This window comes from Myotis yumanensis, unplaced genomic scaffold (genome assembly GCF_028538775.1).
Source record: "Myotis yumanensis isolate MYYU_CA2020_CCGP unplaced genomic scaffold, mMyoYum1.0.hap1 SCAF_16, whole genome shotgun sequence".
NCBI lineage: Eukaryota > Metazoa > Chordata > Mammalia > Chiroptera > Vespertilionidae > Myotis > Myotis yumanensis.
Genome location: NW_027223767.1, coordinates 27,685,700 through 27,707,625, shown reverse-complemented (window position 1 = coordinate 27,707,625; position 21,926 = coordinate 27,685,700).

Genomic DNA, 21,926 nt, shown 5'->3' with positions numbered 1-21,926 from the left:
GTGGAGGGGATGTCAGGGGAGGGGGCGGCTGGAGGAAAAGTCCCCGGAGAAATAGAAAATGACGTCTCTCCGGTGCTCAGCGGTGGAGATGAATAAACTCACACAGTTCCTAGAATTAAGATGAAAATCTGCTCTGAAGACACTCAGAAGGACACTGAAGTCTTGTGGCCTGGACGTCTCTGGCCACGTCCAGATGGAGGATGGCTTTGAGCTGGGCCATGTGCGTGGCTGCGCAGACCACGCTTCCGGAGGGAAGTGTGTGCAGGGAGTGTGTGCGGGACACACCTTCCCCCAGACATTTTCCCCACCGAGCCTGGCTGTTCCAAACCCCGGCTGTTTTTGGGATCTTGGTTTGGAGACTTTCCCTCCCTCCCATTCCTGAGGCCTGGAGAGAGAAGACCTGTATTCAAGTTCAGGCTTGGGCACTGCTGTTTGGTTACCGTGAGACTTTTAGCAAATTACATTACTTCTCTGAGCCTCAATTTCCCCATCTACACAGTGGGAACCTGGATAGCGCTCCCAGCCCTGAGAACCTCGGGCAGTTGTGAAGTTCAAGGCAGGAAATGGTTGCCATTAACTTGTGATAATGAATTTGATTCTGATGTTTGCTTTAGCCCCATCTTGGTGCAACGGGATGATGAAGAGAACCTGACTGTCTTTGCAGAAGTTGAGAGGCAGTGGGAGGAGCCAGGATGCCAATGGGAGGCAGGAAGGGGCAGAGGGGAGGGGAGACCAGCAGCCATCTGCTGGGCTGATGTGCCCCATGCAGGGTTCCAGAGGGTCTCAGGACTCTGCCAACCTGCTCTTGTAACCAAGCTAGAAACCTGCTGGTCACGGTGAAGGTGCTGACTGTGGCCGACTGGCTCTGGGTCTTAATTTTTCACCCCCTAGAAAGGATTGTACTTCCCTACTCTTTATAGGGCCTTCCCACTGTGGATAGGGGCCACTTCCTCACTCCATTGATGTTCACTTGACCATCTGACTTGTTTTGGCCAATGAGATACTAAGAGGGTGTTCAGAGGCCTTAAATGTGCTTGTGTAACTTGGCCTCTTTTGCCTTGAGAAGCACATGTCTCAGTAGCTGCTGGTGCAAGAAGACTGTGTGGCCACATGGATAGATCTGCATGCAACCCAGAGTCTGGGGTTCAAGCACAGCTGACCCCTAGCCCCAGCCAATGTACGGACCTGAGAGCGACACAAAGAAATGCTTGTTGAAGGTCCCTGAGTTTTGGGGAGGTTTGTTACGCAGCATTATCTGACACACTCATACTGGCAATGAGGACAACACAGGCAGTCCTCACTCTATACAGTTCCAAGGCAGCTGAGATTGATAAGCGAGGACCTGGTTCTGATATCTGCGAGTTTCAGTTAACACAGGACCATGCAAACTGAGGATGGTCCACGATAATTTATAATAATAATACATTTTCCTTTCAAAAAGCATCTGAACCCCTATCGTATAGAGCACCAGATGCCTGTGACAATGTAAGCAGGACACAGGATGCTGTGGCCTCTGAAGTCAGGCAGTCTCATTTTCACCCTGACTTTGCCACTTTTAAGCTTTGTGACCTAGGATGAGTTCCCCAGTGCCCTGAGTCTCGGGAGCTTCATCTTTGAAGTTAGGATAATATTTTTGGGGGGAAGGGACATGAAACATGGTATTAATATTTTTAATACAGTGTCTGCCATCTGGTGAATGCTCAATAAACACACTGATCATAATTAGCTGTTATTCTGAATGTGACATTATGTTTGTTGGCTTCCGTAAAGCAGTGACTCCGTCAGGGCCAAGCACAGTGAAGGATGTTGGTGGCTGTGGAGAGATGTCGAGACCATTTGCTGGGAGCATTCTCTGAGGGGAAGGTCATCTTGTCCCTGCACCGGGATGAGGGGTGGGTGTGGGCTCCAGGCCGTGGGATCAGCTCTTTCACTTGGGCGAGATGATGATACCGCTCAGCTTTCGTGAGTTCTAGTCCTCCATCAAAAGCCCCATCTCTCACCTATCACCTGCTGCAGGGCGAGCCCAGTTGCCCACTGAAGGGCCTCTAGGAGACGGGGCGCCTTTTGCTTAAAAGAGGAGATGAGGGCCAAGGGAAGGAGCCATTTCTTCAGGATTAGGGCCTGTGGATTGGAGGCCCACAGGGCTGAGATTATGGGCCTTAGCCTTCGAGTGGACACTCCTCTTTTTCCCCTCGGCAGGGAGAACACATGGCCTTCAGGCTACAAAAGCTCCTGGATCTGGATGCTTTGGGCCACAGCTAATGATGACAATGACGATGACAATAATGATAAATCATATTTCAGAGAGATGTAGTTTCCTGTGAAGTGCATCACTCGATTTTGGTTCTTACAGCTCTGAGGAAGGCAGGACAGGACTTCACTCCCATGATCACAGAGGCAGCAAGGAAGAAATCTCAGTCCACAGACTCAGGTGTGCAAATACTTCACTTAAATTTGGACTTTAAGCTCCCATTGTGTTGGGGGGAATACAATTTAATTCTTGGTCAATTCTATTTCCCTGTGAACCCCTGCCCTGCCCTGCAGAATTTCTCTTGGGTTTTGTCCAAGTTCCAAGGGGGCAGGTCTCCACTGAGATGTCCCTTGTTCTCTCTGGCCCTTGGTCAATGAGGTCACCATTGTGTTTGCCATTCCTTATTCTCAACTGCAAGAGGTTTGGCTCTCTCTCAGCTACCTTCTGGGCCTCTCTCAGCGACACAGGGAACAGGCGTTTGCTCCCTTGCTCTGGTGATTCTGAGCTCAGCGTGGCTACATTGGTCCTTTTCGCAACACGCCACACAGCCACCCCACTGTGGGTTTGCCACCACCTCCTCCTGGGCTCCATCTAGGAAATGAGGCACAAGTCTTCTCTATTCTCAGATCCCACAAACCTAAAGAGAAAGAGCCTGTTATTTCTCCATCCCACCCCGACTGCAACCAAGGGCTCATTCATCAACAGCTTCTTCTCCAATTGTATTAACGAAGGCAGCAGCGTTCGATGCGGATCCCAAAAATGTATGCTAGTCCAAAAGTTTATTTCTCAGGCACAAGAGATCCCAAACGAGCGTTCCTTATCTCTAGGCACCAACCATCTGCAACTCCCTCATCCTCAACATGTGGCTCCCAAACTTGCTGGGTGTGTTGGCATCAGGCTAGGGCCGTGGTCGGCAAACTGCGGCTCGAGAGCCACATGTGGCTCTTTGGCCCCTTGAGTGTGGCTCTTCTAAGCCTTAGGAGTACCCTAATTAAGTTAATAACAATGTACCTACCTATATAATTTAAGTTTAAAAAATTTGGCTCTCAAAAGAAATTTCAATCGTTGTCCTGTTGATATTTGGCTCTGTTGACTAATGAGTTTGCCGACCACTGGACCACACAAGCGCGCAGAAGACTTGAGCTTGGAAGGTGTTCCCGGGCCAGGTCAGGAAGTGCCGCGTATCCTTGCTTATCACATTCTGTTTGCGAGAGCTCAGTTGCATGGCTGCAGAGGCGTCTGGCAAGTGTAGTCTACCTGTGTGCCCGGGACCAAGGGGAATGGGCTTGGTAAACAGGTGACCTGTCTCTGCCATATGGTTACTTCTTTATATGGTGTTGGGGTTCCTTCAATCAATCTTGGGTCAGGCAACCCGATTCTGATTCATCCTGTAATTTCTGTGTCTACCTATTTTTGAAACTCAAAAGCTTTTTCTTTGCTTCTGCTGTAGCTTTCCTTCCCTGAAGAAATAGATGCTGCAAAGTCCAGTTTTGTAATGGACTAAGGGACCTAGAAACAGGAACTGCCAGAGGAAAACACATCAATAAATATTTCGCAATCTTAGGGGAAAGTGACTTGTTGACGACTGCACAGCCAGTGAGTGATGGAGCTGGGTTTTGATCCAGAATCCAGAGCCTCAACCTCTTTGTTGGGGGCCCCCAAACCATAACATCTGGCAAGCCAAGAATCTAAGAGAACCCCAGTTCATCCATATTCTGGTGTGTGATGTCTGGACCAGAGACTTGATGTGGCAGGGATGAAGCAGGTGAACTCAGAGACCAGAGGACTTCCAGGAGCCTGACGTGGGCATCTGCCTCCAAGTGGATCGATGCTGATCTTATCTTTCCTCATTTCCCCCTCTTACCTGCCCTTCATCCTCAATTTCATCTGAGCTTACCTGCTCCTTTCTAAGTAACCCCCTCTCTTTATCAACACCTCCTGTTCCCTGAGCGCCATCTCTGTAATGAGCACTGTTTTGTGAGCTTTTCATGGTGAAGGGCAAAAGGTACAGTCTTTGGTTTGGACAAACTAGAATTTGAATTCTGGTGTGGCTGCTCGAGACTGGGGTGGGTAATGGGCCAAGCGATTTAACTTTCCTGGGGTTCATCCCTCTCATTTAAAAAGTGGGGGAAAGCCCTAGCCGGTTTAGCTCAGTGAATAGAGCGTCGGCCTGCAGACCAAGGGGTCCCAGGTTCGATTCTGGTCAAGGGCATGTACCTGGGTTGCGGGCACATCCCCAGTGGCGGGTGTGTAGGAGGCAGCTGATCCATGTTTCTCTCTCATTGATGTTTCTAACTCTCTATCCCTCTCCCTTCCTCTCTGTAAAAAATCAATGAAAAATATAAAAAAAAAAAAATAAAAAGTGGGGGAAAGAAAACCAACTTCCCAGGATTTGTGTTGAGAGTTAAATGTGGAAGGGCCTCTGGGTCCTCACTGTCCTACAGCGAATGTCCAGACCCTTCTCCATGTGTCCCCACCTTCTCCTCTGTCTTCGAGTGTCTCATTTTTTCCACAGAGGCTCTAGGCCCCAGCCCCCCATGACTTTTCAGGCCACCTCTCTATCTTTCTTTTCTTTCTTGACTGTGCTGTCCTTTTGCTAGCCCTACTGGATTATTCCAATCAGCACTCTAACAACTGCTTAATTTTTTCAACTTTTTAAGGGCAGGAAAAACATCTCTTTACTCCTCCTCCTAATCCTGCTCCAGCTACTGAACTTGTCATACTCACCTGCTGCCCCTGCATCCCCTCCCCCAGTTCAATATGACATTCACCCCACTACTCCATGAGGCTGCTCTTGCCCAAGTCACCAATGACTGCCATGATGCCATCCAGAATGGCTCCTTCTCTGTCTTCGTCTTAACACTCAAGTAGCTATGGACCCTGTGGATAAATCCTACCTTTTAAAAACATTAGTTTCTCCTGGTTTTTCTCCTACCTTGTGCTGTTCCTTCTCAACCTCTTTTGCAAGCTCTTGTTGGGGACTCTGGTCCTGAGCTCTCTTCTCTTCTCTCTCTCCAGTCTCTCCCTAAGTGCTTTTGTTCATTCCCATGACTTGATACATCTATATGGTCTTACCACCACACGAATAGCTCCTAAATTCTATTTCTTTGGAATTCCAGATTTCCATAGGAGGTGCCTATCACCTCAAAAGAGGACTCTGTTTTGTGAGAGTTTCTCCATCTCAGTTAAATGTTATCTTCATCCTCTTTCTCCCTCACCTTTCGCATCCATTCCATCACCAAGTCTTATTGATTATATTTGCCGGTGTGTATCACCAGCCCCAGCCACCTCTTACTTATAATCACTTCCAGCTTTTGAACATGTAAATAAATAATATCTGGACAATATACTGGCTCCCAAAGCAGTTCAGTGGCCTCCCCGTGACTTAGGAGCTGGCTTCTGCCTGCCTTTCCAACATTAGCTCAGGGCCTTTTCTCTCATCTCACTGCACTGCAGCCACACTGGCCTTCTTCTTCCACTTCCTGATGGCAGCGTTCTTGGCCACCTCAGGGCCTTGGCACGCTATTCTCAGCTCATCACCTCATTCCTGCACATCCCTTCAGTCTCCGCTTAAATGTCACCCCCCCCCCCCCCATCTAATCCCAGTGCCTCCTCTTAGTTCTTTTATTCTCTCCATTCACACTCTCCATTTTCTCCGTCGTATTCATCACAGTCGATGACTATGTAATCATTTTCATTTTGACTTAGTATTAACACTTTGCCTCCCCAGTAGACTGTGAACTCTGTGGGTCAAGGACCGAGTCTCTTTGGTTCACAGCTGCAGCTCCCATCATGGCACACAGTAGAAACTCAGTAAACAGTTATTGTTGGATAATAGTTCATGGTTAATGAGCCCTTCCTCTGTGTCAGGCAGTCTTCTAAGCACTTTGCTGTATTGTTTTATTTAATCCTCACAATATCCTATGACATAGGTCCTATTCACCACTTTATCGATAAAGAAATTGGTAATTTGTCCAAAGCCACCCAGCTAGGAATTGTTGTACCTTGGGTGTGAGCTCCAGGCCCTAAGTTCTTCATTGCTTTGCTCTGCCACCACCGAAGAATGAATGAACACAGCAGACACTTGGAAAATGGAGCTGCCTGGGCAGTGGTTTTCACTTACTTCTCTTAGACTAAAGATGAAGGGACTTGGGACCTGTGGCTCCTCACCCTACCCCAAAGCACCCCAGTCATACCTACCACCCGGTCTCCTCCAGTTAGTAGGTCAGAGCATGCTGGAGCCTCAGGCAGGTGGGGGTTGGGAGAGGCCCTGGACTTCAAGACACTGGAGAAGATGGGCCAGGTTGTTGTTGAGAAGGTTGCCTTGGAGATGAGGATGTTCTCGATGCTAATGCAAAATGGATGGGGGGTGGGGAGGTTGCCTGGCATGTTCCGGATGCTGTGGTGCAGTGCTCCGCTATCTGGGACCCTTGGAGAATGGACCATAGTGGGAGGATAAGCAGGCTTTAAAACTGGCAATGAATGAAGAAGTGATATTTGCGCATCCTGAATCCCAATGCAGGGAAAGCAGCTGAGAAGTTGCTCAGCAGTTGCAGTAGGTGGGGGTGGAGAAGCCACTGGCTGATCTGCTCTGCCCCCCCTTTAAGCCTTTCTTTGCTCAGGCTGTTCCCTTCGTTTTAAGTCCCCTGAGCCCACACCCCCTGCAGCCCCAAACCACATGCCATGTCCTCTCTGCACCCTTTCCTCACCTCCGCCAACCACAGCCTCTTTGGGGCAGGGATTGGGATTTATTCATCCTGTGTCTACAGGTTCTCACAAGCGCTTGGTGCTTAGTCGGTAACTTGAATCCATTGGACTCCTGCAGGTTGACTTGGCTACTTTCTCCTCTGTGTTACCTCCCTAAACAGTACATGCCTTTATCACAATACCTGCCCATTGTACTTAAATATTTCTTTTTTTTTAAAAAGTTATTTATTGATTTTAGAGAGAGAGAGAGGAAGAAAAAGAGAGAGAGAGAAGGGAAGATGAGGAAGAAGGGAGGGGGGGGGGGAGAGAGAGAGAGAGAGAGAGAGAGAGAGAGAGAGAGAGAGAGAGATTTGTTGTTTATGTATTCATTGGGATTGAACTGGCCAGGGCCTTAACAATTTCTGTATTCTTCTGCCTCCTCAGTTAAAATGCAAGCTCCTTGGAGCCAGGAGCCATGCAAAGATCATATTTGTATCTCCAGTGTTCAGCACTTTTGTTAAACGAATCAATAAATGAATGAACAAACCTTCCTTCTCCAGTTTCCATGAAACCCAACTTCTGATGAGCACTTCCCAAGCAGGTCTGACTTTGAGGCAGTGCCCCCGAGAGGCGGGGAGGTGAAAAAGCAAGTGAAAAGCAGGCGGCCTGGCACAGGAGAGGGTTTCTCCTTGGAAACCTCAGGCACATATCCCAGCTGGTGTCTGAAGACCAGGTACAGCTTTAGGGGATCAGACACATGCAGTTGCTGCTAAAGATAAAACATTGCCTTGAGTGTCCAGTCACTGGATATATTTATTTCACTTAAAAAAAAATTCTTTATTGTTGAAAGTATTACATATGTCCCCTTTTTTCTTCCATTGACCCTCTCCTGCCCCCGCGCCCCGCCTCTGCCCCAGGCCCTCACCGCCCCATTGTCTGTGTCGTGGGCCATGCATATATGCATACAAGGTCCTTGGTTGATTACCTCGCACCCACCCACCCTATTTCATTTTGATGCGTACAAATAGGCATCATTGTTTTCATTACACAGATGAAGATCCAGAGGCTCAAAAGTGAAATATCTTGCCTCTCTTGTCTTTTAAGTTGGACGGAACCAGCTTTTCTTCCATCAGGGGAGAATTATAAATAGATCCGGTTATGTTCTCTTCCTGACTGCCCGGCTTCTTATAACCAAGGCCCCTCCCCGCCCCCCCTTTTTGTGGCTAACTTTTTAAAAAATTTTGTTTTATTGCTTATAACCAAGCCCCTTTTTAAGGGCAGTATTCTTTTTTGTGATGCAAGCCTCCGTATGACCAAGCTAAGAAGTCCAAAGACAGAGGTGAGGTTTGCTAGATCCTGTAGCTGACCACCAGGTGGTGCTGTTGGCCCAACATATAGTCTTACAATATTGGGCTTTGGGGTAGTGCTGAAGGTCCGCGAGGAAAAAGCTTGCAGTGTTGTCATAAGTGCCACCAGTCCTAGAGCTCTGCCATTTACCCAAATTGTGTCACCTCAGTTGAGCCCCAAAACTGCCTAAGGAAATTGTCATCCCATTCATTGGAGCTTTAGAGAATTTGAGTAATTGGAATTCAGTGCCCAGAGTTACACATCGAAGAGCCTGGGTTTGAAACCAGGTCTGCTTGATCCCAAATCTTCAGATTCTTGAGGTACAAAGGAAGCGTGTCCGACCTCTGTCTTAGCTAGCACAGGCAGGGATGGATTGTCTGGGAAATGCTTGTGCAATGTCAGGCCCCTGGGCTAAATTTTAAGGAACCAGAGCCCACCAAGGGTTCTTGGGGGTTTGTGGGCATCTCTCCACCGCCATGGAGCAGGGTGCCATTTCTTTTTCTCAGAAAAGATGCTATTCATGGCCTTTCCCCGCCTCAAGGGTCCCAGGTTTTCAAGGGGATTCTCTTGGTGGAAACAGCAAGTTTACCTTAGAGTCATGTGATCATCCATGGTCATCCTCTGGAGAGTACCCTTTGCATCCTCTGGTTTCTGAATTTGTATCCTTTGTATCCTCTGGTTTCTGAATTTATGAGTCAGCTTTCCTTTTTATCCCCCTCATTTTTCAAGGAAATACATATTGATCTATATGACAGTTGTACTTGCATACACAGATAAATTCAGTAAACGACGGGGCTTCACAGACGAAGGGAGATATAGTAGATGCACATACCATTTATCAGAATAAGAATATTAGTACCTCATTCATAAAATGACTGCTCAGCCATCAACATCCTGCAAGACTGGTGGGACTCTGGCCTGGGAACAATTGGCCATGATGCACACTTTTGTGAATGGTCTTGGATGTGCTAGGGACGGTGAGTTTGTTATTTCTAATCCTCAAAATAGCCTGTGAGGAAGGTATTATTATCTTTATGTTACAGATGAGGAGGGAACGCACAACTTCATGGTTCAGATCATGGGCTCTGGAGTAGAGTACCTAGATAGAAAATTACCTCTTCCGCCCAGCTGGTGTGGCTCAGTGGTTGAGCGTGGACTTATGAACCAGGAGGACACGGTTCTATTCCTGGACAGGCCACATGCCGGGGTTGTGGGCTCAATCCCCAGTAGGGGGGTGTGCAGGAGACAGCCAATCAATGATTCTCTCTCCCTCTCCCTTCCTCTCTGAAATCAATTAAAAGTTGCATTCATTCTGCAAGTATTCATTGCATCCTGCAATATCCAAGCGCTAGGTTCAGATACTGAAAGTCAAAATGATCCACCAGACACGGATCCTGCCCTTAAGGACCCACCTGAGAAACTGATTTTGGGTAGAGCTGGGTGGATGAGATGTGACTCTCATGCTTTGCAGGGCCCATTAACTTTCTCTAAGCTTTGTTTTACTTGTAAAAAAATAAGAGTCATGCCGGGGTTGTGGGCTCAATCCCCAGTAGGGTGTGTGCAGGAGACAGCCAATCAATGATTCGCTCTCCTTCTCCCTCTCCCTTCCTCTCTGAAATCTCTCTCTCTCTCTCTCTCTCCCTATATATATATGTCAGGCCCCTGGGCTAAATTGTAAGGAACCAGAGCCCACCAAGGGTTCTTGGGGGTTTGTGGGCATCTCTCCACCGCCATGGAGCAGGGTGCCATTTCTTTTTCTCAGAAAAGATGCTATTCATGGCCTTTCCCCGCCTCAAGGGTCCCAGGTTTTCAAGGGGATTCTCTTGGTGGAAACAGCAAGTTTACCTTAGAGTCATGTGATCATCCATGGATATATATATCCATGGATCATCCATGGATATATATATATATATATATATATAGAGAGAGAGAGAGAGAGAGAGAGAGAACACAAAGAAACTTATCTCTTCCACTAACCTACTGGCCCAGGTTAGCCTGACACATCTCTGTACTTTCCGGTGCCTCACCCTGCCTCCTCTTCCTGCAGCCACCAGCCTTGGATCCACAGAAGCCACCTGGGTACTTGGAAGGGGAGGGCCTGGCAAAGATGAGCCTTGAGCCAATCGTTTCAGGGTGCCTTTGGGATCCGGGACATTGAAGACCTGTTTCTCACCCTTCACGTTTCCTTTGTTCTCTGGAGCTCCAACAGCTAAGGTTGGGGCCAAGGAGAGTGGAAGCTTAAGGGACACAAGTTTTCACTCATGAGAAATAAGAACTTTCAAGTCAGTCAGAATTCATGGAGGTGTCTCCTGTCCCAGGTGGAAGCTGCGAGTTCCCACCGTCGGAGGCGAGCGGGGAGAGGCTGCACTCGGGCTGCTTTCCCATGTGGCGGGATGGGCACAGGGTGGATAACACTTTCAGGGACATGTTTTAATTTCTTTTAAAATCAGAAAAAAGATAACCTTTTAGGTTGAATAAAATGTTATATTTTATAATCATATATTTGTCTCTCTACCAAATGCAGTGGACAAATATGACTTTTTTATTTTTCAATCACAGTTGACCTCCAATATGATTTTGAATTGGTTTCAGGTGTACAGCATAGTGGCTAGACAATCACATACTTTATAAATCGATCCTCCTGATATCTCCAGTACCCACCTGGCCCCATACATAGTTATTACAATACTATTGACTCCATCCTGTGCTGTACCTTATATCCCTATGACTGTTTTGTAACTACCAGTTTGAACTTCTTAATCCCTTTACCCTTTTCACTCAGTTCCCCAACCCCCCTTTTCTCTGGCAACTGTCAGTCTGTTCTCTGTATCTATGAGTCTGTTTCTACTTTGTTTGTTTGTTTATTTGTTCTTTAGATTCCACATATAAGTGAAATCCTGTGGTGGCAAATATGACTTTTGATACTTGTTTGATAAAGGAAGAGGTTCATAAAAGCAAAATGGCTCCGGCCCATGGAAGTCCTCACCTGGCCCCGGCTGGACTGCGTAGGGAGACAGGGTTAGGGAGGAGGGACCCGACCGCCGGAAGGGGCTGTCACCATCCCCAGCACCTTCATTCATACACTGACACTGGCCTCAGTGTCTCCTCACCCTGGGATGAGTGCCCTTCAGAGGACAAAGTCCTCTTGTAAGGACCCCCGGGCAGCTTGTCACTGATGGCACCTGAACCCTGCCCACCACTTTTGGGCATTTGTTGAAGATTCAACCACCACCATGAGGCCTAAATCCCCGGCGAGAGAAGAAAAGGGACCCAGCATTTCCTGAGAATCACTTTCTTCTGGGCACTTTGCCAAGGTCTTTTCTTTCCACATTTTACAGATGAGGAAAGCGAGGCCCTGAGAGGGTCAGCACCTTCCCAGGTTTGCTGGCTAATCAGAAGCCAGTGCGGTCCGATTCCCGAGCTCGGTATATTTCCACTCATGCTACTGCCTCCAAGTTCCTGGACAGTATGTTGCCGAAGGGGGAAAAAATACACAGGATGGGAGTAGGTGTGGGGAGGGTGGGGCCAGAGTTGGGATGTAGCTTCTCATCCTGGGTTTTCCAATGCCAGGGCCCCGGTGTGGCTGGGTTGAGAGGAAGCCGACTGGGAGGTCGGCACGCCCAGAGCCTTCATTCATGCTGAAAGGGGAGAGGGCCGTGGCCTTGGGAGGCAGACACGGGGCTCTCCTGTTGCCTCTGCAGCCGGCCGCTCTGTGGCCGGGAGAGCTCACTTCCGTACTCTGGTTGTGGTGTTCTGGGGGGAGACATGTTGGAGGTGGGTGTGAATTCGCCTGCTCCTTAGCCCTGCTGCCGCCTATCTCCCCAGCTAGCTTGGAATTCCCCTCAAAAGCAGGGAATCTGCCCTAACCAGTTTGGCTCAGTGGATAGAGCATTGGCCTGTGGACTGAAGGGTCCCAGGTTCGATTCTGGTCAAGGGCATGTACCTTGGTTGCGGGCACATCCCCAGGAGGGGGTGTGCAGGTGGCAGCTGATTGATGTTTCTCTCTCATCAATGTTTCAAACTCTCTATCCCTCTCCCTTCTTCTCTGTAAAAAATCAATAAAATATGCATATATTTTAAAAGCAGGGAATCTATTATTATTATTTTTTAAAATATATTTTTTATTGATTTCAGAGAGGAAGGGAGAGGGAGAGATAGAAACATCAATGATGAGAGAGAATCATTGATCGGCTGCCTCCTGCACGCCCCCTACTGGAGATGGAGCCCACACACAACCTGGGCATGTGCCTTGACCAGAATCAAACCTGACACCCTTCAGTCTGCAGGCGGAGGCTCTATCTACTGAGCCAAACCGGCCCGGGCTGGGAATCTATTATTTTATGTCCTCAGTAGCCTCTTCATAATTGTTGCCTCACTGGGTACCACTTGTATTCCTATTTTCTTAACATGATCCTTTAAACGAACTTACTTTAAAAAAAATGTGACTCCTGTCCCAAACAAATAATATTCTTGAAATCATGGGCTCAGTTCATTCATTCATCCCTTCAACCCATCTTGAGCGGATGCCTGTGGGGTGGCAGGCTCTTCTAGATGTCAGGGACACAGCAAAGAAAAAAGCAGTCAGCGTCCCTGCCCGATGGAGAGGACATTCTCCGAGGATGGAGAATAAAGGCAGAGTCCCTCTGTCTCTGCAGGGGGTCGGTCCCAGGACCCCCGCAGATACCAAGACTCGTGGATGCTCAAGCCCCTCATATAAAATGCGTAGTATTTGCATATAACCTATACACATTCTCCCGTATCCTTTACATCATCTCTAGATTACCTATACCCGTGGCCGGCAAACTGCGGCTTGCGAGCCACATGCGGCTCTTTGGCCCCTTGAGTGTGGCTCTTCCTAAGCCTTAGGAGTACTCTAATTAATTTAATAACAATGTACCTACCTATATAGTTTAAGTTTAAAAAATGTGGCTCTCAAAGAAATTTCAGTTGTTGTACAGTTGATATTTGGCTCTGTTGACTAAATGAGTTTGCCGACCACTGACCTATAGCACCTAATACAGTGTAAATGCTGTGTAAATAGTTGTCCTCGTGTGCTATTTAGGGAATAACAGCAAGAGAAAGTCTGTATGTGTTTAGTATAGACACAACCATGTGGTGGGCTTAACTATCTAGGACACGTCAGCAATAACATCACATTTTCTTGGGGAATATTTTTGACCCGTGGTTGGCTGAATCTGCGGATGTGGAACCCACGGATTCAAAGGGCCGATTGTACATACACATATAAGAAAACTTCAGATAATGATAGTGAACATTTGGCAGGGTGACATATTAGATAAAAAAGTTTGATCCATAGTCAGGAAATGATTCTACACTGCCACCCAATATACATACAACTCACACACGCAAAGCAGAAAATATCTTGAGAAAGATGTTGAGAAACAGTACTTACCTTTGCTGCGCGTGATGTGCTCATTTTTTCTTTTCTATTTCGGTTTTAACTATGCTGAGTATGAGCCACTAAAGACTGATCTTTTGATCTGTGAATGGGTCGCAGTCTGCAGGTTGAAAAGCCCTGGGACGCTGCGGGGCTGGCGGAGGGACACAAGGCACTAGCTTAGAACGGGCAGCCAGAGAAGGAGCCTCTGAGGAAGTGAAGCTTGAGCTGACCGAGCTGAGAAGGAGAGAGCTATGTGAAGATCTAGGGGGAGAGCATTCCTGGCAGAGGGGGCAGCCAGTACAAGGACCTCGAGGTAGGTTGAGTTTGGGTTGGATGTTCTTGCACTGTGTGTGCGTCTGTGTGTGTGTGTGTGTGTGTGTGTGTGTGTGTGTGTGTTACATGGCCCATGTATGCTAGTACCGATGAAAATATCGGTCTAAGAGTCTACGTAGAAAATTTCCTCTGTGAACTGCGCCTCTTAGTCTCCTATGGCGTCTGCAGCAGATCACCACAAGCTCAGTAGCTTAAAACAACACAGATCTATGCTCTTACAGCTCCACGGGTCAGAAGCCCAAAAGGAGTTGGCAGGGCTGGGCTCCCTCTGGAGCTGTGAGGGGAGAATCCATTTCCTTGCCTTTTCCAGCATCTAGAAGCGGCCCTCATTCCTTGCCCCATGGCCCCAACCTCTGCCTCCATCATCACAGCTCCTTCTCTGACTCCGGCCCTCCTCCTCCCCCTTCTAAGGACCCTGGTGAGCACGTTGGGTTCAGCAGGAGTTAACCCAGGACGACTGCTGATGAACTTTAATGACATCCAGAGTCCCCTTTGCCATGAAAGGCAACATGGTCACAGGCTCTGGGGATTAGCACATGGACATCTTTGAGGGCAGGGGGACACTATTCAGCCCACCACACCATGTAAAACCATCTCGTGTGGGCGATTGGTGAACTCGCCACTGTTAGGAGACTTCTGCTTTGTCCAACCTGCTCTAAGCCCTGGAAGCCTGACGCATGTTTGCCAAAGGGTTGAATAAGTGAAAAGTGTCCCCTTCCTCACTTCCTCCTGCCACCCTACTTCTCATTACCCCTCCTTCCCCGCTCTTCTGGAACATATCTGCTCACAGGAGCCACCGGGGCAAGAGGCAGATGGGCCAGTGCTCATTGATTTGCACTGGTCTAGAACACACCCATCCTGCCCGGCCTAGGTGGCTCAGTGGTTGAGCATTGACCTATGGACTAGGAGGTCATGGTTCAATTCCTAGTCAGGGCACATGCCTGGGTTGCAGGCTCGATTCTCGATTAGGGAGGCAGCGGATCAATGATTCTCTCTCACCGTTGATGTTTCTATCTCTCTCTCTCCCTCTCCCTTCCTCTCTGAAACCAATAAAGTTATGTTAAAAGAAAAGAAAAGAAAAGAAAAGAAAAAAGAATATGCCCATCCTGTTCTGCTCCCGTTCTTGCGAGACTTCTTGTGCATCGGCTGCATCTGGAGGGACTCTGGAATTCTCAGATTCAACCCTCTCCATCAGCAGAGGAGGAAAAGCATCCCAACCCCTTCACTTCTGTGGCTCCATTGAGTGCTTTTAATCATAACTCACTTTTATAGGATTCAAAGTACATGATCCCCTTTTCTTAGCTTATCCTCACTCCACTGGAAAAGGGCCTCAGCCTTCCCATTTTACAGATGAGAAAACGGAGGCCCTGAAAGTCAGGAAGGAAAAGTGGGCTTGGAATACTAGCATCCTGATTTTTCACCTCCAATTCCCTCATTAGACGATCCAGCTTACTTTTTATTTTGACGGGTGCAAGGTATTTGTAACCCCAGAGGGCCTCTGGGAGGGCTGGCTCCAGGGAAGAAGGACCCGTTGTGTTTTTTTTTGTGTAGGGCCCGAGAGCAGTGGTGAACGTCACAGAGACAAAACTTAGTTCAGCATGTGAGGGGTCATTCTGAGAATCAGAATCTCCAAACTAGTAGTATTGGCTGCCTGAGGAGAAACAGGGACCTCATCCTGGAAGCTTCTTAGCAGGGACTAGACTTGGAAATTGTTAACCTTACTTAGAGAATCTCTGAGTTAAAGGCTTACCACAGGCCTTGGAGACCCTAAGAGAGCAGACCCCTACATGGAGCTCTCCAGGATTTTTCTCATCCATCTTGTGCTTTGGGAAAGGAGAAGGGGGGGAGAGTGTGTGTCTGTACAAAAACGGGTCTTCCACGGAGGGGACTGATGTAAAGGGAAACCTCCAACAGGGCCCTCCCTCATAGGAGATAACAATCGAATTACATACGTTTTAAATGGCATTCTCAGCGGCTTAGTGATTTTCATAGAAAAACTCAGCTTGGAGTCCTTGGCATCTGTTTCTCCTTTTAGGACAGAAACCAAGAGACTATTTACATATTCTTCGGGCCCTATCGCCAATTAAGTCATTTCAGAACCTCAGGCCTCCCTGACCCCCACCCCCCCCCCCCCCCACCCCATCTCCCACCCCCCCTACCAACTCTTTCCACATTTGGGATTAAATTTCTTGGCAGATGGCGCTTGCTGCTCTCTTTGGTGATTTATTTATTCAGTTGGATTATTTTTCATCTCTAGCCTGGGCATTTCAGGCCTCGGCGTCCGCCTTCCGATCATCTGGAATTGACCCTGCGTGGGGACCCTCCCCAAACTGGGCCGTGGGGCCATGCTGGGAAGGCATTCCTGCAGGCGCCTGGAGGCTGCCCATCCTGTGTCATCCCTCCACACCCCTGCTCGTCCCGCCCCCTCCCCACCTGTGTCAGAGCTTCCCCTGGGAGATGAGGGAGCACAGCTGGGTGATGTCACTAGGAATGCACAGGGGCCTGGGCGGGGGCCAGAAGGCGCCGAAATAAGATGTCATTGCGAGCCACTGGATGGTCCATTTCATCATTTGCCTCAGGGTCAGTCTGGTCTTATGGGGACTTAGGACTCTGGCTGAGATGTTTGAGGAAACTGCATCTGTTGGAATGCGCCTCACAGGCCTCCCTCCTCACTGCCCACCTGGCTCACTCCTCTGCCCCATGGGCTTCTGTTTCCAAGACGCAGCTACGGAGGGGCTGGGAGCCAGCCCTCTGAGCCTGCTTCAGCTCCTCACCTGCTAACCAGCTCTGTGACCTTGGGCATGGCACACAGCCTATCTGAGCCTCCTGTGAGATGTCTACACAATGGGGCACACACTGGGACCTGCCTCGTGGGGTTTGGGGCAGAAGTGAATTAGTGCCTGTGGAGCCCCTGGCACCTTTCCTGGCACATCACAGGGATGTAGTGGCTGTCGGTCATTAGTAGTAATTTGTAATCTTCGAACTCAAAGGTGGCGTCAATTTAATTCAACAGATCACCGAGTCTTGCCTCTGTGTCTTGGCCATACACCAGGAAGGGGGAGCAAGGCTAGAGGCAGGGGTAACCTTGGACTTTAACCTCACAGGGCCTCATGGATAAATCAGGTGACTTAGCTAGAAAGTGAGGATGATACACATCTCAATGTAGTTGTTGAGTGGAGAAGAGAACATAGGGGAAGCTCAGGCAATAGAGCAAATATGCCATACATGAGAGTTATTGTTATTATTTCAATTAATATAGTAGTCTACTAGTAATAATAATAATAATAATGATAATAAAACAACACTTATCGTAATAAGACCCAATTCCTGCACTCGAGGAGCTCAGTGGCAAGTGGGTAAGATTGGCCTGTAAACAGAGAAACAGAAGAGCGCACCAACGGTGGTTTCTAGCTCAGTGGATGCTGGAGTCACCCGAGTTCAGGGCCTTCTTCTCACCCAGTAGCCATGTGATCTTGGGCAAGTGACTCCACGTCTCCCTGCCTCTGTTTTCTCATGTGTCAAATGTGGATGGTGATAATACTGCCTCGAAGGGGTGGGGAGGGTGAAATACATTAGGGAATGTAAACCCATAGTCACGTACTGTGTGTATCCCATGGTCAGCACTATTGAAATATTGGCTTCAACTCTCATCAGGAAGCAATTAGTCCTGTGTATGGGGGGCATGAGGAGAGTCTGCTGAGGAGAGGTAACATTGACGTTGGGTTTTGAAGGTTAAAAACAAGTTTCCAGGTATGAGTGGGAGGCACTCCAGGCGGGGCTAGGCATTCCAGGCAAAGGGAAGAAGGTGAGCCCAAAAGTTGAAAGAGGTGGCTTGTTTAGAACATGAAGAGCTCAGCCAATGACTAGAGTGTAAGGGAGAGTGAAAAAAGATGGGGCAAGATGAGGAGGATGGAGTCAGATGATGAAGGAGCTGGTAGGGGAAGGGGTTGGGATCCCTGTTCTTGGAGATGGCAGCAGATCCGTGTTTTACAGAGAGCCGTTGGGCTGCAGTGTGAAGGATGGATTATAGCTGGGGCTCTCCATCCTGGCTGCTCATTCATGCCACCTGGGGTGCTTTAAAGAAATACCAATGTCAAGGTTCTGTTCCTGACCAAGTAAATAAGATGGGATGGGACCTGAGCAAGATCCAGTTGTTTAGCCCAAGCTGAGGGAATACCTGGATCAGAGGGAGAGCAGCTATGTCTTAATACTTCTTAATGCTTTTCTGAGGTGCTAGGACCTGAACCAGAATAGCAGGGTGGAGCCAGAGACAGAGACAGAGATACAGGAGGTGGTGGTGGTGGCTGGGGACCCACCTGTCTTTCCTCAGAGCCATTGGCCTCATCTCTGGGGCTTGGGATCCCACTCTGATGCACAAGGCAAGACCCAGCAGTTGTGGGCACATGCATTTTGACAAGCAATCAGGAACATGAGCTAAGCCAGGGAAGATTCCCCAATTCTCCCCAATTGGTTGTAATCCCATCCTCATCCTCTGTAGATAGTGCTAATTCACCAGACTCTCACCCTGGGGCAGGCTCTGATGTCCCGGGTTAGTTGTCCTGGTAGGGTGGGCTGGGTCTGAGTGGGTGCTGGCTCAGGGGTGGGCTTGCTAGCCTTTGAAACCAGAACTGATTGTTTTTTTTTAATAATGTCAAGTTTTAAAATTAATTTCTCATGTGGTGCTTTGGAAAACATTTCTCAGGCAGGCCAGGGGGGCTCTGCTTTTGGGCCCCCAGGGCTGGCCTGCCTAGCCCAGAACACTGGCCTAATCCCCTTTCACTTTCAAGGCGCACAGACACACGCCATTCATATGATGTCATGACTAGAGGCTCCCTTTCCTTAATGACTCTTGTTATGGCTGAGCCAGGACTGGGCTCTGCCAGGCGGCCATCCATGCATCTGCTTGTTGCTGTTCTCCCACTGTCTCTGTGAGTATTGTCCTTTCCCTTTCCAGTTTGTCTCAAGTCCCTTCCTTTAAGCCTTCACAGGGACAGTTCTGGGAGCACAGGTGTGTGTGCATGTGTTTGAGCACGCGCATGTGTGTGTGTGTGTGTGTATGTGTGTGCATGCATGCATTTGATAGCTTGGAAAAAGTGGAGAAATCTGAAGACGAAAGGCAGATCAAGTGTGGCATAACCGCTGGACTGGAAATCAGAAAAGGCAAAGTCTTGTTTAAAAAATAATTTTGTGATGAAAGCTTCATTCTTTTAAAAAATACATTTTTATTGACTCCAGGAGGAAGGGAGAAGAAGAAAAGAAATAGAAACATCAATGATGAGAGAAAATCATTGATCAGCTGCCTCCTGTACACCCCCCACTAGGAATCGAGCCTGCAGCCTGTGCATGTGCCCTGACTGGGAATCAAACTGTGACCTCCTGATTCATAGGTCAATGCTCAACCACTGAGCCACACTGGCTGGGCAGGAAAGGCAAAGTCTTATTTCTGGATTAGTCATTCTTTCATTTGGATCTATCGCCTCTTGTCTTTGGGCCTCAGTTTCCCTCATCTATAAACTATGAAGTCATCTGGCCTCCAAGATTCTGGTCTGCTCCACCATCTTATGGCTTCTTGAGGATGAGTTTTTAACCAATGATTGGATCTAGCTCCAGAGGCCTGAGCGCTTTATAGGATGCTCCTATAGGTATGGTGTAGGTAGGAAACTGGCTTCTTAGGGTAACACTCCAGGAACACGCATAAAGAATGAGGGAGAGAAGGCAAACAAGCTAAGCTAGTATCTACTGCTTGAGATCTCTGCCTACCTGACACACTGACTCCTTGCACCATTCCTGTGAGGGAGGTGTTAGAAACCACTCGGCATAGATGGAGAAATCGAGGCTTGGGGAGATAAGAAACTTTTTCAAGTAAAAGAAATTGGATATGAGCCAATCCTACCCAACTCTGGAGAGTAGCAGCAGCAGTGGCGATAAAGATGACTGTGCGTGCTGAGTGTTTACTACATTTCAGGCTCTGTCCTAATTATCATATTTACTCTGCATTACAACGTAATGAAGCTGGTACTATCAGGATCATGATTATAGAAAAGGAATCCGAGGGTCGGAGAAGCTCCTTGCTCAACACAGAGCAGCCAGTCTAGGGTAGGGCTGGGATTCATGTTCCAGTCTTTCTAACTCTATCGCCTATGGGCAAAGAAAATTCCCCCTTGAAATCACAGGAGGAAACTAATTGGAAAGTGTCAGAGTGTCCCCACACGCTAACTATGGGGCCTGCTTTCAGGGAAAACTATATCTCTCATAGCCCCTGCTCAAGGGGCGGATAAATAGGTGGCTGATGTGTTCTGTATCCCGACTCCCATCCCGACACCTGAGCCCCACAGGATCAGACCAGAGGGTGGGACTCAATGACACCCAATCTAGAATCTCCCAGGGCCTGAGAGGTGGCTTAACCAGATTTCCTCCTTGGAAATGCTGAGCAAATGAGGCAGCTGGCAGAGGAAGCTGAACGTCTGTGATATACGGAGAAGGTGGTGAAGCTCACTGGGCCTTCTAGGAACAGAAGTTAGGGGATGGAGAAGGGGCATGCAGAATCGAAGGAGTGTGCTGTTAGCTGAGGGCAAGACACCAGCACATGCAGGAAAAGCTGGGTGCCTGGGGTGACCACGTGCCCACCAGAGGGAAATGGTCAGTGGCTAGCAAAAGGAAGACAAGCCCTCCTTTCTCAGAAGTGACCACTTCCAGTTCTGAGGGGCCCGATTCTTGCATCTCCCAAATAGGAGTTCTCCTTGTAGCACCCCCGCACCCCCCTCACCTACCTAATATCTAGGAGATTTTTCTGATCCTGCAATCAAAGAAACTTGACTAAACAAGATCAGCCTAGGTGTGAAGTCTGGGCAAAACAGACTAGAGTCCTCATTTTAGTATTATACTTACTTTGGTTTTTGAATCTGCTCTGCTCCACAATATTGAGGTGGATTACAACTCTGTCCCACAAAACAAAACAAAACAAAACGAAACAAAACTCTCATATATATGGTATGTGCCTGACACAATAAATATTATATACATGCTCAATAAATTATACATAATTCTTCACATTCTCATTTTATTTCCACAACTGCCCTATAAGGCAAGATGGCCATTAACCCCATACCACAGATGAGGAAACTGAGGCTCATGGCGTTTAAGTGACTTGCCCAAGGTCCCATGGCCCAAAGAAAAGATGCAAAATTAGCTGTGAGCATTGTTAGTGGCTAACGCAAAAATGAAGACATGATCTGCTACATGTTCGCATCACCCTGGCCCCAGTCGAGGTGCTACTTCGGAAGTCTCTTGGACCCTCGCTTGGCGGTGGTGGTAGAGGGCGCTTTCCGCATGATTACAAGGAGGGGGGAGGTTGTGGTGTGAATGCTGGCCTCCTCCCTCCCTCCATTCTTCCTGAGGGCAAATTACAGAAGAAAATAACAAAAATTATGGGCCACCTTTTATTGTCTGTGTAAAACCAAAGAGCTCCATCAAGTTCCATGAGGGAATAAACAGTGAATTATTCTTGGGACTTAGACCACTTACTTAAGAGAAAAATGTTCACAAGTGAAAAAACATTAATTTTAACAATGAAATGATCACTGCCAGCATTTTTAGGAAGCAGCCCTCACTGATGATATCCTCGTACCATTCATCCTGAAATTTAATTTCAAGCCAATGAAGTTCAAATAGGTGGGCCACGTGGGCCCACGAGTGGTCTGCTCATCACAGCTTTACATATTTTGGGTAGAATTCACTTAGTGACTTGGTGCTGAGTCCCTGGGAGCACCCACCCAACCCAGCTGTTGGGAAAGCGAGAAACAAGCCCATCTACAGACCGTTGGTGGCCTCATTCTCTCTTCCCACCAAATGAGCAGATTTTGACTTTTAAGTGCACCTGCCCTCCTGGTGCCCACCGCATCGCCGTGA